The sequence below is a fragment of the Cupressus sempervirens genome, chromosome 6, assembly GCF_028749045.1.
Source record: "Cupressus sempervirens isolate cs-2001-9-10 chromosome 6, ASM2874904v1, whole genome shotgun sequence".
Lineage (NCBI taxonomy): Eukaryota > Viridiplantae > Streptophyta > Pinopsida > Cupressales > Cupressaceae > Cupressus > Cupressus sempervirens.
The window spans coordinates 202,329,630-202,347,569 of record NC_143123.1 but is presented as its reverse complement, the minus strand read 5'-3'; positions in this window follow the sequence as shown (position 1 = coordinate 202,347,569).

The following is a 17,940-nucleotide window of genomic DNA, read 5'->3' as shown; positions in this document are numbered from 1 at the left end:
GACATCCTCAGAAGGATAATTATTTATTTACAAATAGTCAAAGTGTCATTCATCTTTCAAACAATTCAGCTCTACATTAAAAAACAAAACACATATAGTTGTTGTACCATTTCATTTGATCAGTTTTAAAGGATGGATAGTTAAAGTTGGACAAGATAAATACAGATGAAAATCTAGTGGATATGTTTACCAAGGTAGTGACAAGGGAGAAGCTAAATTCCTCTCTAGCTTTGGTTGGTCTTCTAGACTGAATAAAAATCAATGAACAACACAGTCTAGGGTGATTTGATCTAGTGGGAGCCCCATGTGGTAACGATATTGCTACAAGATCAGTCTCCAAGTGGGAGATTGTTAGTTTGTGGTGAGTGATTAGGGAAGTACTTTACATACTTCATAAATTCTTTGGGACTTAGGGCATCACCCTAAAAAAAAATTATTGGGCCCTATTTTATCAGGATTTTGAGCTGACATGCAATTATTAATTATAACCTAAAAGTAGTTTAATAATTTTATAAAAGGGCTTAGTTAATTATAACCGTAAAGCAATTTAATATTTGTATAAAAGGGCTTAGGGTTAGGGATTTTTTCATAAGGTGATGCAAAAATAGGTTCTTGCAGCAGTTTTGAGCTATAAGGGATTACAGATTGTAATCAGGTTGTTATCATTGGATCATAAAAATATTGGACTTGCTATTTGGTGGATGTAGCCCAAGGTTTTGGTGAACCACATTAAATCTTGGTGTCTTGTGTTCTTTTTTGTGTGATCTATTATTCTCTAATATTGTTTATATTTGCATGTAATTGTTATTTCTGTCTGTGGTTTAATCCTAACATTCTTCTTCTAACTTTTCTTCATTTTTTGCTTCATGTTCCTCAATGTCATCACCTTTACCTTTAGTCAACAAAAGAGTGGAGCTAGTGTTTAATTTTACAATTCTCTTCTTCCCTTTGTTGACTACTTGAGGGAGTTTTATTTAAAGTTATATTCTTGCCTTTGATTCATCATAACTACCAAAGTATACAAATTTTGGGTCAACTGGCTCATTTAATAGTGCATCAATAATGTCCTTTGTTTCATTAATGTTAACCTCATAACCTGGAGTCTTGACCCATAAAATTCTTGGTCTAACTACTTGTATATATACTTTATCACTATCAACCATGAAACAAATATCATCTTTGTAGTCATCAACAAGTTTCTTTGGTATCCTAAATTTTTTATTCATCTTGTCCTTGAATGCATCAAAGTAGTCATCCATAATTCTAGCATAGTTTTCTCCCATTTCATATATATATTCATTAATTTGATAAAAATAGGTACATCCTTTCTCCATACAACTGTATCTTTAGATGGAAATAACTTTTGCACATAGAAAAATAAACAAGTTAAAAGTGAACCAAACTTACAAGGATTGTTCTTTGAAGTTCTTATACTCTCCATATTTTTGTTGAACTGATTCAATATCAACTTAGCAAGGTCAAGTGATAAGTTATTCTTAATCACTTCGTATGCGAGATCCACTACTTTGAACGATACACTATTGAGTCTGCTCAAGCTATATATTTTGTGCATGTGACATGTATCCCAAACTTCAATTCCATATCCATAACATAGCTAATCTTCATTCCCCTTCCATCCCACTCAATAAGGGTTTTCTTTTCTAGCTTGAACCAACTTAGGGTTTTGGTCTTTTTAGTTTTTTCCAACATTGGAAGACTAGTGATCCTATGGATCACCTTTTTTGTTATCACAATAGGTTTCTCTAACCATAACTAACCATTATGCACACAGTTGAGGATAAACCTTATCCATTTAGTCTAAAAATCTTGTGGCATGTGTGAAATGTGAGTCAAACCCTTAGCTCCAAGGTCTTGATGCTCTAGTTTTAACACACCTTTCACACATAATTATTTTAAGGATTCATCCATTTCCATAGATCCAATATCTTGAATAGCATACTAAAAATGTGAACGAATATCATTAATCAATAGTACCTTAGATGGAATTTGTGATTGAGCTTCAATTGGATCTAGGGTTTCCATGACAATTTGACTCAGTTTAAAGTCTGGTGCCTTCCATTCCACTCCTTGAACTAACATCTTTGACCCTTTCTTAGTCTTGCTACTAGAGGATGCCATTTTCTTAGTAGGGTTTTCAAAGATACAAAAATCTTCAACAATAATTTTCTCAGATCACTTGGATGCTTAAAAATTACTTTGCATAAATAGATCTAAAAAATTCCTATTGACAAATGACTTTGATTTTGCCCTTTTTATCAAATTTTGCCTTTCAATTTCTATAAATTCCTAGTACAATTATTTTCTCAAATGATAAACTTTCTTCCACTTTGCTTGCATTAAGTTCTCGACAAAGTCATCCATGACTTGGTGACCACACAACAATTTTAGTAGCTCCTAATCTTGCTCGGTGGGGTCTTGCAACCTAACCTTTTTTGGTAAGGTGTGCAATCCAACCTCACTGGATAATGACTGGCATCTTTTTGAATTCTTGGTGATCCCTTTGCATCTTGAATGTTGATATGGATCTTTCATTCTGCTAATTGGAATTGATGTGAGATATCTTCTTCAAAATTCTAGTTCTAGTTCTCCTTGCGAGAGATCAAGTGGAAATGCTTGAGTCACCCAATTTTTGAGTGACATGTTCATTATTGCTTAGACTTGCATTCTCAAAGGATTTTGGAATCCATCATTGTCTCATCTTCTTTCTGATGTTATCAGCTTTTGCCTTCTTTTCATCTTTGATTCTTCTAGTATTCATACAGTTCTTAGCAAGATGACCAAATTATGTACAAATAAAACATCTTCTGGTGGTGTCTCTTGTCCTCATGTGATGTTTTATACAATTCATTCCAATGTGTCCAAATTATCCATAGTAATGACATCTACACCAAGTGTTATAGTCCCAACCGAATATAGCTTTTACAATTTTTTTTGTTGGGTTCAATATCTTATTTTTGCATTCTTAGGATTTGTGCCCATGCTTCTTACATTTGTGACATTTTCCTTCAAATCTAAGTTTTTCTTTGCGTTCATTGGCTCTATGACTATGTTGATTGTAGTTGTAGCATTTTCCATTGAATTTAGCTTTCCCATTGCTCCAAAAAAAATTTGATGTATGACCTATCTTACCATATTGACTACAAGTAGGTCTTTGATTCTTTTGAGCTCCTTGCTTGGATGATTCACCTTCTTCTATATATCCAATTCCTTCTTTTCCTTTTTGTCTATAATGGATTTTCTCATTCAATTAATTCATGTCTACTTGAGATTTCATCATCCTTTCATTGGTATGATTTTTAGTGTTTAGATCATTCTGCAATCTTTCATTCTCTAATCTTAGATTCATGATTTCTTCATTTACATTGGTGAGCTGATCAATGAAGTTTTCTTGTTGAAGGGATAGATGCTAAATTTCATTGTTCTTCCCTTCTATCTCTTCTTTTATTTTATTTTTCTCTTCTATGACTTCACATAATCTTACTGGTTGAATTTATTGTTCCCTTTTTAGTTTCCTAACTTCTTCTTAAAGTGAACCATTCTTTTCTAATAGTTCTTTGATTGCTTCATTAGCTTCATCTGAATTGCTTTCTAAATGAATTTCTTCAATTATTTCTTCAATGTAGAGTTGTTCATTCATCTAGATTGCATGATCTTTTCTTATTTTTAAGGATTGAGAGAGTTTCTCATTTTCTTTCTTGAGTTGTCCAATAGCCAATTCCAAATCTAGCTTCTCATTTTCAATAGCCTTGTCAAGTTTGAATACCTCCATAGCCTCTAATCTTTGCTCAAGCTATTAAACTTCTTTCCTAAGAACCACAATACTCTAATACCAATTGTTGGAAATATATGTGATAGGCTAAGTTTTTGAGAGGCAAGGGGTAAATCAGTAACCTATAAAACTTAATCCTTTATTAGTAATTAATCCTTCATGTGTTTTCAGATCTAATTGCATGCATGAAAAATTAAAAGCATCAAAACATTCATAACACTTTTGACACACAATATGGTGACCCAGAAACCTTCCAAATAGAAAGTAAAACTAGGGTGGGGATGATACCCACAAGCTTTAGTATTGCAACATAAAGTTGGCCTATTAAGGCTTATAATGATCACTTCTAATGATCTTTCCTGTTAGGAGTAATAAGGACTATTACATCCACCTTGCAAAAGGATTTACAAACATACAATGAAGTATGCACTTGGTAAAGAAATTTGCAAAAGATTGTTCAATCTTCCTTGTGAAAGGATTTAATTGATCCACCTATTAGGATGAAATAGTGGCTAATCTCTTATCTATAGCTTGGTTTTTTGAGTGAGATTCCTTTGAGTGTAATGATCACCTTGCTGTGATAAATAAATCTTTGTTGCTCCTTATACTATTGTAGCCTTTTGTACTTCACACTTTTGTTCTTCTCTACTTGTTATATTAATTCCATACTATATATTTGATGTGATACAATACATTACATATATACCAATCCAAATTATAATTCAACAAAGTTAGCTATAATACAAGTTTACACAAAATATTCAAAGTTAGCCCAACTATAGGAACTCAGGTTTTGAAGACTAGCTCAGTGAGGTTCTGATACTTGACATCCATTCTCAATGCTTGAAATTATCATGCATTTGGTATACATAGAAGCTTGATCCATACTTATTACTTTCAAGTGGTTTGAACTTATTCTACACTGGTGACTCGATGAGTACTGTGAAACTTGACATATAAACTAAATCACTTGATTCACACTACATAGCTCAGTCAATGCTATCATAACGAGCTTGATATAAACTAAATCACTTATTTAACACTAAGTGGCTCGGTCAACACGATATTCACATCACTATAACTATGAACTTTGTAAGCACTACATAACATGATTTTCACTGAGTAACTCAATAAACCTTATGAAGCGCGGTTTACACTACTAATCACCATTATGGTAGAAACTACTTGGCATTTGGTAGTAATTGTAGAACTTGGTAAAGCATGAAATTCTTAGTTAACACTATTGGTTATACAATAAGCTCAGTAGATACTATCTGTTTGAATAAGTATGTGTGTCACTGCTAACAAACATGACTGTAATGTCAATAGATTTCATCCTAAGAACCAACTAAGGAGGTTTCTCTAGTTATAGGAGATGCAAAACCAACAAGGGATGAGAATAAAAATAATTAGATGCATGAGATGAAAACCTTCTTGTTAGGAAGATATCCATAAGGATTAAGCATAGCTAAAAGAAGGAAATTCAAATTGTAGTCTATTCCTTTTGTCTTAATGGATGGAATTCTTTTCAGGAAAGATTTCAATGGAGCCCTATTGAGATGCATCAACACTAGTCAAATTGATAGGATAATTAAAGAGTTTCATGATGGTCCCGATGGTGGCCATTTCTTAGCTAGAATAATAGCCATAAAGGTCATGAGTGCTGATTATTATTGGCCAACTTTGTTCCATGACTATTATAGGTATATAACAAAATGTGAGATGTGTGATTTCTTCTTAGGTAAATAGAGATTAGCAGCTCTTCCCCTATATCCTATTTAGGTTGATCAACCATTTTCTCAATGGGGACTAGATTTTATTGGTCCGATCAATCCACCTTCCAGCTCTAGTCACAAGTAAATCTGAGCTACAACTAATTATTTTGCAAGGTGGACAAAGGCAATAGCCTTGAAGGATGCCACAAAGACTTTAGTGGTTGAATTCCTTAATGGATTTGTAACCAAATTTTGTGTTCCTTCAACAATAATATCAAACAATGCTAAGTCCTTTGTTGGGACTCATATTTTCTCTTGGGTAGTTGATCATGGGATCTATTTGAGTACATCTTCAAATTACTATCCCCAAGGAAATGTCTTGGATGAATCCTCCAATAAGAACCTAATTAGAATTATGAAGAGGATAATTGAGGACAACTAGAGGTGGTGGCATTCAAAATTAAAGACTACCCTTTGCGATGATAGAATTACACTTAAGAGAGCAGTAAGGAATTCACCTTTTATGTTGGTATATGGAAGAGAGGCCAGACTTCCTATTTCCCTTGAGTTCTCCTCTCTTGAATTAGCTCATCAATTGGAGCTAATGGAAGATGATGCCATGACAGTCAAAATGGCATAATTAATGGAACCGGAAGACAAGAGACAACAAGCTATACAAACCCTTGAGATACATCAACAATAGATCAAAAAGAGCTTTGACATGAAGGCCAAAGCTAGGGTCTTTAGAGAGGGATACCTTGTTCTCAATTAGGATGGAGACAAAGCCAAACTGGATAGGAACTCCAAATTTGATGCTATCTGGAGTGGGCCTTATGTTATCACCAGTTATAAGGAGGCATTTTCTTTTAAGCTATCCAAGCCCAAAGGTGATTTCATTCCAATTCCTATCAATGGAATTTACCTCAAAATCTTCTTCTAAAGAAGGTTAGGGTCTTTTATACATATTAGATTATCTTTTTAATTTTTCAAGAAGTGTGAGCATAGATTATTTCCTTGTGAAGTAGCCAAGTTTTTTGAATATTTTTGTGGTTGTAGAGAAGACAGAGGTAGAGTCATGGTTCTACAATGTGCAGGTCTCATGTTTTAAGACTTTGTAGCCCAATAGATCCTTAAGATCACTTGTCACATGCATAGTAGATTAGCATCCCCTCTCAATTGTCAGAATTGTTAGCCATATTTTCCCTCCTACCAAAATTTGAGTTTTTCCTATCAAACATGTCCAACGATCATCTTTTCAAAAATTAAAATGTTCTAATTTTATAAAAGATACATTAAAACCTTGGCTTATATTTTATGTTCTAAAGCCTATGGGTTTCTTTACGATATAAATATCTTGACAAACCTATATCTTCTCATCCATTTGATCTTCCAAGATCTATGGTTTTGTAAGACTTGCACAAGTACCCTATTTTAGATTTCATAAAATGAATGTGATTAGGAGTTAACTAGAGTAGGACAAACATTTTTGTTACTAGAAATTAATTATGAGATCCTATTAGAGCCTAAGAAGACTCTAGCAATGATAAGTGTAATCACCATTAAATAACTTTAGAAGGAATAACTAAAATCACCTAAAAATGAAACTCTCTAGGTTCAATCTAAGGACTTGATCAAAGATTTACAGAATAGCTCCCTAGCCAAATCATGGAGGATGAATTAACATTTCCTCTTCTAGGGGATAACAATGAATGTAGGTTAAAGCGGCAATAAGACATATGATTACATGTGAAACTTGTGCTTAAAGCACGATGACACACTTTTGAAAACATGCTAATAAATTGAGGAAATTAACCCTAGAAACTTACTCACAAACCCCTCGTAGGGTGATAAAGAGATATTGCTAGGAATGTCAGTATGTCTAACTTGATGGAAAATATTAGTTAATAAGTCTGCATATTAGTGATTTTCACCTAAGACATGTGTACTGCAATCCATTTTATATGTTTTGATTGTTTAATGGATTATAAGAATGGTGATAGTACTTAGAACAATTATTCATTATGCTAATACCCATATGATGAAATTGCAATGTTTTGAATATGAATCAAATGAAAGTTAATTATATATGTGTATTTAGATTAAGGTTAGTTAGAATAGAAATGATTAGATGAAGTTAAATGTATATGTTAATATATATTATGTGATATTGGATTTATTCTGCATTTATATATATTTCCTTGTATATTATTTCATTGGGATACTAATGTTTAAGTTGAGTGTGTAGGAAAGTTGAACCATGGAGATAAATGGGAGAAACAAGGTTCAATCTTATGTGAACACAGTGAAGCCAAGGTGAATCTTTGGAAGATTCAAAACCTCATTTTATTGTGTTTATTTCGTAATGTGATTGTGCATGGGTGTTAGAGTTAGAAAGTGTGACTAATTAAAGACATGTAATCGTGATGTGTAAAGTGTTTTAAAATGTGTGTGTGTGTGTGTGTGTGTGTGTGTGTGTGTGTGTGTCATTTGACACTTGTAATGTTGATGTGTAAATGAAATGTCCAATAGGATTCTTTGGCAGGAAGTCACTTAACCTGAGCCTAATTTTCATTATGAAATCACTTAACCCACCTTGGAGATTGTTAGGAAGAGTCACCTTCATGATGGAAATTCAAGTTACAAGTTGATAGGAACTTTAGAGAGCCTAAAATGATTCCCAAGTGTTAATTTTGTGAAAATAAGTTACCCACCTGGTAATAGTATGGGTTGGGAGTTTAAATATAAACATAAGTTGGTCTAGGGGACCTAGGAGACCCTCAAAAATAGTCATTTCCAAGCCAATTCTAAAATCATATTGTAACATGACTTCTTACCTCATTACACCACTTGGATAAGTTCTTATTGGTGGAAGATACAAGAAAGTAAGAGGGGTAGGTGAGGAGGAAAGTGAAGTTCTTTATAGGGAGCTTGTGACAACCTTGGTAATTATCCACCCACTCTCTAACTTTAGAGATAGATAGGGATTGGAAAGGAGAAGTGTGGAAACCAAGAAAGAAGAGGTCCTCATTTCATTACCATAGCTTGTAAGCAGGTTAATGCTTCATGCCATGCTTTCTTTCTATCTTAGAGCTGAAATTGGAAATTGTAAAAGTGCCTCTATAGGAATGTTCTTGGGATTCTTGTGTTGTGAAGGTGTGTTTATTTTATGGAATCTCTTGGAGTTTTCTTTAATTTTTTCTCATTTTGTTGGATGTTGGAATTTGTTCATGGGTGTGAAGGCTTCACTCACCCTTGGGAGGGAAGAGCAAGCCTTGGGTGAAGGGGTTAGTTGGGCTTGAGATATATTTGAGAACCTTGGAGTATGGCCTCCCTTGTATGCCATATGCTTTCATAATTTGTTATGGATAGTAAGGAGAGTGATGGTGTGGTAAGAAGGTTGATGAAGTATGGTATTCAAGGTGGCTGCAGTTGATGGTAGTATGATGGGAGAATTCTTGTGAATAGCCCCGAAAGGGCATGAAATTATTGTTTTGTGAAAGCTCAAAAGGCATGGAAATTATTGATTTCTAAAAGCCCTGAAAGGGCATGGAAATTGTTGTTACAGACTTTATATGATATGGAAAGTCTCCTAATTGAGAGCCCACCTTCACCCAATGTTTATGATTCATGTGTGAATCATTGTGTAAGCCTTGGTTGGGAATTTTAAATGTGATGTGAAATTGAGATATTAATGTTTTTTTTTTTGTTATTGTGATGATGTTTGAGTGTAACCTGGTTGAGCCTTGTTTTCCCTAGTGCGGGGGTGGTCTCCTTGAGGCCTAGGTTGGGAGGTAAGCCTCCATGGTTCCATTTTTTTTTTGTATTTGCAGGTTATTTGATGTCTTGGATGCTTGGAGATTAAGAGAATTTCATTGCATAAAAGAAAGGAATGTTGTTATAATTGGTTTATTAATGGAGATGCAATCTCTAACTTGATATGTGTTTCTTTTTGTGATCAATGTGTTTGGTGTTTTTTATATCCAATTAGCAATAGATGATTTGAGGAAACATCTGAGTATGTTAGCAAGGTCTTTCCATTTGTGTAATATTGTTATAGTGATTCCACCACCTTTTTGTGTATCTCAAAAATTATTGGAGAAAGTTTCTATATTGTGTTTGAGGATAAACTATCTTGTTCCTTCAGTTATTGTATTCCTGCATCTCTATGTGGATAGTAGGAATGGATTTCATCATCATGAAAGAATAGAAACACTAAAAGATTTGGATTATGGAATGTTATTTTTATTACAGTTTCATTGTGCAATAGTTGTATATCCAAGTTCTCATGTAAAATGCATACATATTATAATAAGTGAATGATCAAGGTTAAAAGAATTCTTTTAGGCCATAATTAATATGTTCAATCCCTCACAATAATCTTAGTAATAACATATCAAAGTTACCTTGGGATTTAGGATGGAAAAACAAATAATTGGCATCAATGGATAAGTGCATAAGATTAACCTTGTTGTAGGAGCTCATCCAGAAAATATATGGGAAAGAGAATAACCTTTTTCTCTTGATTAGAAATCAATAAAATATTAGTGGGAGAATATACTTGGCATCCTATCTAGGACCCTAGGTGAATTAGGAGTTAAACTAAGAATGAGATAACACTAAACTTTCTAAGACTACCCTAGTCCCATTATGCAAAATTTGGGAAAAGACATATAATCCTAGTCAAATATGAGTATAGTACACATGTAGGAAAAAAAAAAAACTAAATAAAATAAACACTAAAACAAAAAGTGAACACTATATATATTGCCCACCTCATGAAAAAAAAAGAACTAAGTCCATATTGTAATGAATGTAAATCAAGGAAAAACAAAAGAACATGGCCCCACAAGGCGCCAACTTTCCTTATCTTCAAAAAGTGTGCTCTGACCTATGTCAGACTTAGACCCTCCTTGGGTGCCACTTTTTTTAAAAAGGAAGGAAGTAATTAAGTTTAAACTTGGGCAAGCATGCCCTCAAATCAATCATTAGAAAAAGGACCCCATCCTCTTAAATGTTGCCTATCCCAAATGGAGCACTCATTCCCTTGACAAGATGTGAGATGTGAAAGACACAAATCTGATCATTCCCATCTACCCATGCCTAGGAAGGAGATAAATATTGGAGGGAAAAAGTCTAAAGTTTAGAGTAAATGCCAACTAACACTAGCCACTTGGCTGAATGACAAAGGATAGCGCTACCATGTTGCAATGAGGTAAGTGTGTATACAAAAAAAACAAGGTTTAAATAAATTCAAAACTAGTTAGCATTCCCTTTCACCCTAGGCACCAACTTTATGGGAGCATTTTGGAAGACTCTCTTCACACACACCTAGGATATAGGTTGAAGCTTAGTATAGGGTGTTAGGTTGTTATAATTTTATGCTAAGATGTGGTCTTAGGATCTAGTAAGTCTAGGATATTATTAATAAAATTATTATGGTTGTGTCATACAGTGGGATAGGAAATTTAGTATCTAGATTATTATTCTTTGAATAAATAATGACAATATATATATAAATATAAAAGAATAAACTTGAGCTTAGTTAAGTCATTTAAATTTAAAAATCAGGTTTTGTATAATTAAGGATATACCTTAATGGAAAGTCTAAGGATGTGTGTAGGATGTAGAGGAAGCTAAGGGGGATTAATATGTTTAGATAATACAAGTAGTCTTGTTAGGATATTATAAAGTTACTAATTAGAATGTTGTCAATTTTCCTTAAGATTTATTAGAGAAAATGATAGGAATGTTATATTGCTGTTGAGATTCAGATGAAATTAACCTTATAATAAATTTATGTAGAATGTTAGAGTCGACTGATATTCATAAGGTCTGGTTATGATCAATATCCAAATATACATCTCACTCAATGTAATAGATCAATGTTAAAAATAATTAGGGTTCTAGAGTAGTGTTGATACTGACGAACGACATCCACCAAATTAGGTTCCAAATAACACTTAAATATCTAGGATGTAGTGTGATGAGAAACTGATAACATGAAAGTGAAATTTATTGAGTGAGTAATTTAAAAGCTTCAAGCCTATTTAAAGGTTGACTCAGTATAACAATGTCATGAATTAAAGTACAAGCTTGAGTTATTAAAGGTGTCCTCTTGATCAAGGAAGTGAGGGGTAGTTTGATGGACGTCATGTGTTAGGTTTAAAGTTAAGTGAGTAAAGGTTAACCTTAATAATAACACTAATATAAAAGAATTTTTTTTTTAAAAAGAACAAAAAATTGGTGTGCTTGTTTTGGTTGCCTTGTCAGGTTTCGAGCATGACAGGTTGTTGCTTTTTCATTATCAAAAGTTGCACAACCAAAAGTTATAATGACATAGAGACAATGTGCCATACATCCTAGGTGAGCCTTCCTTCTTTGCAGCTAGTGGAGTAATCAAACAAGGTAACAACTAGCAAAATTTTATTTGTGCTTCATGAAAGTGGGCTGATTTCTTGATGTACCTTGTCTACCATCATATTGAAGTTGATCAATGATAGTCTCTATGTCACTATACAAAAATGTACATTCATTTTCCATAGCAAGATAGTGAAGATGTGACATGTGGACATGTGGGACCTTTTTCAACTATGGGTTGAAGGCAAAAGGGATGCCAAAATGGGTTGGTGTAAGGTAGGGTTTTGATTAGTCAAGGTACTGACAAAGTATGATGCATCTTTGGGACATCAAGATTGAAGGTGGATCAAGTTTCATCATTATGTTGCCAACCAAATATGTGGGGCCATTATCCATAGTGACATAATGATGGGTGGACACATGTCCTTGTGGTCCTAGGTTGAAAAATCAGTAGGAAATAATAGGTAATCTCAAAGAAAAGGTGGCAAAGTCATGTAATGTAAATAGTCAATAGGTCAACATGAAGTAATAGGCTAGATATGGTGGAAAAATATTTAAATGGCATTGGGCCACATGGTGGATTTGATAGTCAAACCCAATTGACTTGCAAATTTATCTAATTTAGCACATCTATAACAAAAAAAGAAGTAGCTTTCTTAATGACAGATCAATGTTTTGATCACCTACAACCACTCTTTGATGTTCCCCATGCCTAATAAGTTTAAAGAGACACTCCATCATGGCTTGGTTATCCATCTATTTGGTCAAATTATTAATGGTCATCATTTCTATCTTCTTGGGGTTCTTTTTTATGAATAGATATGATTTTTTGGCATCTAGATGTCTACCATGATCGAATTCTTCCTCAAATTTGCAATGATTGTTCTCTACAACCTTAAATGTAGTTTTTGTGCTTTTTCCTTATGGTAGAAGCTATCTAAGTTATGCTTTCACTATAAAAGAAAATTTTATAACCCTTCTTCCTCGGTCATTTTTCTGATTCTTTAGTAGCATTATTCTGCTCTGCTACAACAATTCCCTTTTGTCTATGAATGAATGTAATCTTACTGTGCCTCATTCTCCATTAATATAAGTGTAAAATCTTCTTACCTTTGTTAATGTATCTATTTTTTTTCTTCAATCTACATAAAAGTATCTATTTTTTCCCTTTGAATATTGTGAAGTGAAATCCCTTCCTCATAGTATATCCATTTGGTTTCTAATCTGTATGTGGTTGTTAAGTTAAAATAAAGGTTGAATCAATGTCTTCTAAGATTACCTTGATGAGTAGTGCATTTTTAGGTAGAAATAGGGTTGAAAAAACTATTTTGTGTATCACCCCCTTTGGATTAGGTCAGGTAGTTTTCTTTCATGCCTTCCTTCTCCCTTTTCCTTTCAAAGAGTAGTTAGGTGCACCTTGATACTAAGGAAGTTAGCCTTCTTCGAAGACTCAAGCTCATAGTTCAAGTCCCACAACTTGGATATTGTTTCCATGTTTCACAAGGTTGCCTTTAGGTAAAATCTTTAGGCAAGCATGCAAGCTTTTGTGACAATAGTAAGATTAAAGTGCATTAAGTTGAATGTATGAATTTGAACATTGAATCTTTAGCAAGAACTTTTAGGAAAACTATTCAAACTGGGTTTAAATTTCCTCATGAAATTCCATGATCCTATTAATGTCAATCCCTATTACCTTCATTATTGGAATTCAAGATTTCAAGAGATAATTCATAGAATAACTCACTTTTGCTAACTATGCTATCTTAATGAATTTAAAGATAAGAATTGAATTGAAATCAAATGAAACAATGTCACATACTATACATCTTTTTTCATAATACAATTTTATTTCTATTATCAAATTATGAAATTTATAATATATGATCTATTTCATAGAACTTCATCAAGTTACAACTCCATCTTCAAAACATCAATGCAAAATACAATAGGAGGTATTACAATGGAAAATTCTCCAACACGAAAGACTCAATAACACCATTAATGCTCCAAATCCAAGTTTTCTCCATCATAAGAACCTATCCAAAACTTGAAAATAAACATTAACCAACCATAGAGAGCTCGCCTCTAAAACTAGGTTTCAAGGAGACCACTCATCGAGCTTGGAGAAACCATAACCAACCAGGTGACAATCAAGCCCAATTCACAATAATACAAACACAACAATAATACCCATCCAAGGATTACACTATGGGATTCATCTTGAACCCATGAAAAAGGGGTGAAGGAAGACTACCATTTAGTAGATTTCCAAATGTGAAACATACATGAAAAAATCATTTTCCAAGGCTAGAATTCACGTACAATTTCCATACTTTCTTCTACGTATCTCCCCCAAAGAATGATCAGCAACATTTTCAACAACTTACTAAATTCGCTTCTATTACTTTCAATATTTACTCCAATTTTGAAGGAATCCCTTAAGGTACATGGATTCTTATCCCTTAGTAAGTAAGCCATCTTACTATTGAAAGCATTAAGATAGGTAGTTAAACACACATTTTTACCTAATCTCATTACTTGTAACAACCTGTGCATACCTTTTTGAAATATGATATTTAAATCTGGTATAGTTTTATTAGGTATCTTCTTGATATTATTAAACTCATTTAGCACAAAGATATAATTTTTCTTATCCTCGTACTACTCTTTGAAACAATTTCCAATGTCTTCCCAAGAACCAATGATATCATTTGGTACTCTTTTGAACCAAGCCCTTGAATCTTTAGCCAAATATTGTACAAATAGTTTCATTAAAACATATTTGTGCTTCACCTCATAGTCATTCAACATGTCAGTGAAAGATATGAGGTACTCTTTACATGTTATTGCATTGTTACCAACAAAATCGCTTTTCTTGTCGCTTAGCTTGTTTGGAACTACATTGGCATATCCAGGGATTCCATCAAAGGATAATTCCCTATATATTTTGAAGTGGATAGGTTTTATCTTAAAATTATTTCCAATATTTCCACTAGATCCAATATTTATAGCAGCACCACTATATTTTTTGATATTCCCTACATTCACTCCTTGAGATGTACTAGGACCACCCATACTAGTATTACCAAAAAATTAGGATTGGTTGATTAATTCCTAAGGATGAAGTAGTTCCCTACTCCACAACCCTTAACATGGAAGACTTTAGTCTAATTGGATCTTCTTTCTCATCTCTATGGATGAAAATTAATTTTTTATTCTCTCCAACTCCTTAGCAATATATTCTCTCTCCTTCTTTTCCTTTTCCAATTCCAAATCTTCTTTGGATATTTTTTTTGATACTTTTAGTGCCATGAAAAGTTCATTTATTTTGACATATGTAACCTTCTATTTTCCTTTATTTTTTTCAACATTAGTGGCTTAGGTTACTTGATTTTCTTGTTTCGCATCCCCATATTGGGTGGGCTTCTCAAAATGACGCAGTTATCATAGAACATGACCTTCCTTTTCAAACTCATTTTATTACACGAGGTGTTCCCTCTCTTGGAACTCACTTATTAAGTTTTTCAAATCTCCAAACACCTCATAGCTTAAATTCATAGGTCCTTCACTATATTTCTTATTCCTTTCTGTACACACTTATTCTCTTTAGAAGATTCCCTCTTTCAATGAGAGTATTGATGACTTCTTCTCTTTATTTCTCCATCCTTTGTCTAATAGTCATAAACTCTTGTAGATATCCTATGAGAGCATTCAAATTTCCAAATAATTCATCAAGGTTGGGAAATGTTATCTCAGAGCTTTAAGAATCCTCAAGATTTATCAATTCTTTATTTTTTTTGAACTCTTATCATAAAATAAGGATATTTTACAAACTAAGATACATAAGGATGTGTATTATAAACACCTCTATGTTGACCTCATCTACTATTTCTCCTTTCCCTATTCTTTTCATTATATTGTACTTGCATTACACTTGTATCCTACTAAGTAAATTCTCCTTGTACATTTGTGTTAAATTGACTATCAAAGAATCCTAGATTGTCAGATCTAGAATTCTAAGAAGATGAATGAGACCCCTCAAGAATATAAAATATTTTTATTCTCTATAAATACCCAGAAGAAGGACTGACTAGGCTAACACTTATTTTCACACAATACACATAAAAGTAATACCTTTCAAAGTAGTCCCCAATAAAGCTTGTATTATTCTCACTCCTAATTTGACATGTTTTATACATGATTGGTGCTACCAAGATCACAACATGAAATGTTTAAGGTATAGCTAATTTCTATGCCCAAGAAATTAAAGTATGCTTGTCTCTATGGTATGATACCCTATACTCATTTGGCTTTGGAAAACCAAGGTAGGTGTACCTACTTGACCTACAAAAATAGCTTCAATTATTAGGTCAATTTATAGTAGATCATCTCACCATTATTCTATGCTTGTTGAAACAGAAATGAGAAGTAGCTAACCTACACTCTAGCATAATTTAACAGTAGAGTATTGTTAGTAAACAAATTTTCCCATATGATTTTTATATGTAAAATAGAGAAAAATGCATACCAAAAAATGAATTCCTATATACGGCTAAGGAATTCTCTGCTTAAAGTTTCTTCAATAAAATAGGTGCAGCTACCTTTATTGCAAATAAAGAATTTTTTGATCTTTAAACTCAACAGAAGGATCTTTTCAAAATACAATCTGCTGACAATGTTGATTCAACTTATTATATCACATCAATATTTAAAAAAATATTATGCTGAAGAACCATTCGATTTTAATTATCAAGTTATCCACATAACTAAAAATTAAACAATCGAGTAGGCATATTTAATAAAACTAACTTCTCACAGCATCCCAAGTTCTGAATTGACAACTTCAAAATCAATAAAAAACATAGCTAAGAGATTTTTGCATAAATAGTATCTTTAGAAATACTAATTTAAACAAGTAGATAATAGTATCTACTTACAAAGCCTTTAACCAAAATCAAACTACAAAGTTTTCTTCGTATTTGCAAAGTTCTAAAATGCTACTTCTAAAACTTGAAATTAAACCACAAACAAAAATAGTTTTGTTTGTTGGAGATTCCCTATGCCATACTAGTTATTACATATTTATAGGCATGGGGCTGGACAGTTGCCAAAATTACCCCACCATGAGTAAGATAGTCTCTTGGTTAACATAATTGTTAACCGGAAAGCAAGAAAAACAAAATGACAAAAAAGAAAAAAGAACCACTAAGAAACTATGTGTAAATGCTTCTTTCAATTAGGTAGCACCATCTCCACTGGCCATGTTTCTTGCCACTTTCCACATTTCATAGGTAGTCAAAAAGGATGAGATGATGAACTGATGTGGCAGACCAATGTAGGCAAACCACTGCTTCCAAATTTCCTTTTCTTTCTTCAACTCAGCAATTTTCTCTTCATGCATTTCTAAGTGCTTTAGATTAATGATTAGCATGGATTTAGTATGCGCTATATTAGAAAATTCTTGCTTAGTTGGTGTCTTCTTGTCCTAAAGTTCTTAGAACTTTTTTTGAACCTCCCTGATTACCTCTTCAGATTGGGCAATGGAGTCATCTTCCTTACCTGTGAACTACTTGACAAACCACTTAACGTCACCTTGAATTATCTGGTGTATGACCTTAAGTTCCTACAATGTTTCTTTAATTTCATTCACCCCTTGTATTATTAGTTCATTTCACCATTCAATGTTGTCCTTGATAACATACAAGGCTTTTTCATCTAAACTTGCACACAGGACATTCGGCCTGGAATTTCTACAATCCAAATTCTTGCACATCTTCTAACCATATCACTACCTTTGCCCAATTATTTCTTTCCTTCTCATTTACTCCTTTTTAGTAATGGTTAATATTTCTTTCAAAGCCTCATATAGGTGATCTATATGTTTTACGGCGTCATCTAAGATGCCTTGCACCCATTCTCCTGCTATTTTTGCAATTGCTTTACATTTGTGCAGGTTCTCAAGAGATAGTTGGTTAGTTGCAGAGGACACATCGATGATCACTAACATCTCACTAATTATTTTTGCTTTAGGATGAAGGGTAGCATTAATATAGTGTGACATGTTCTTGATAGTTTTCT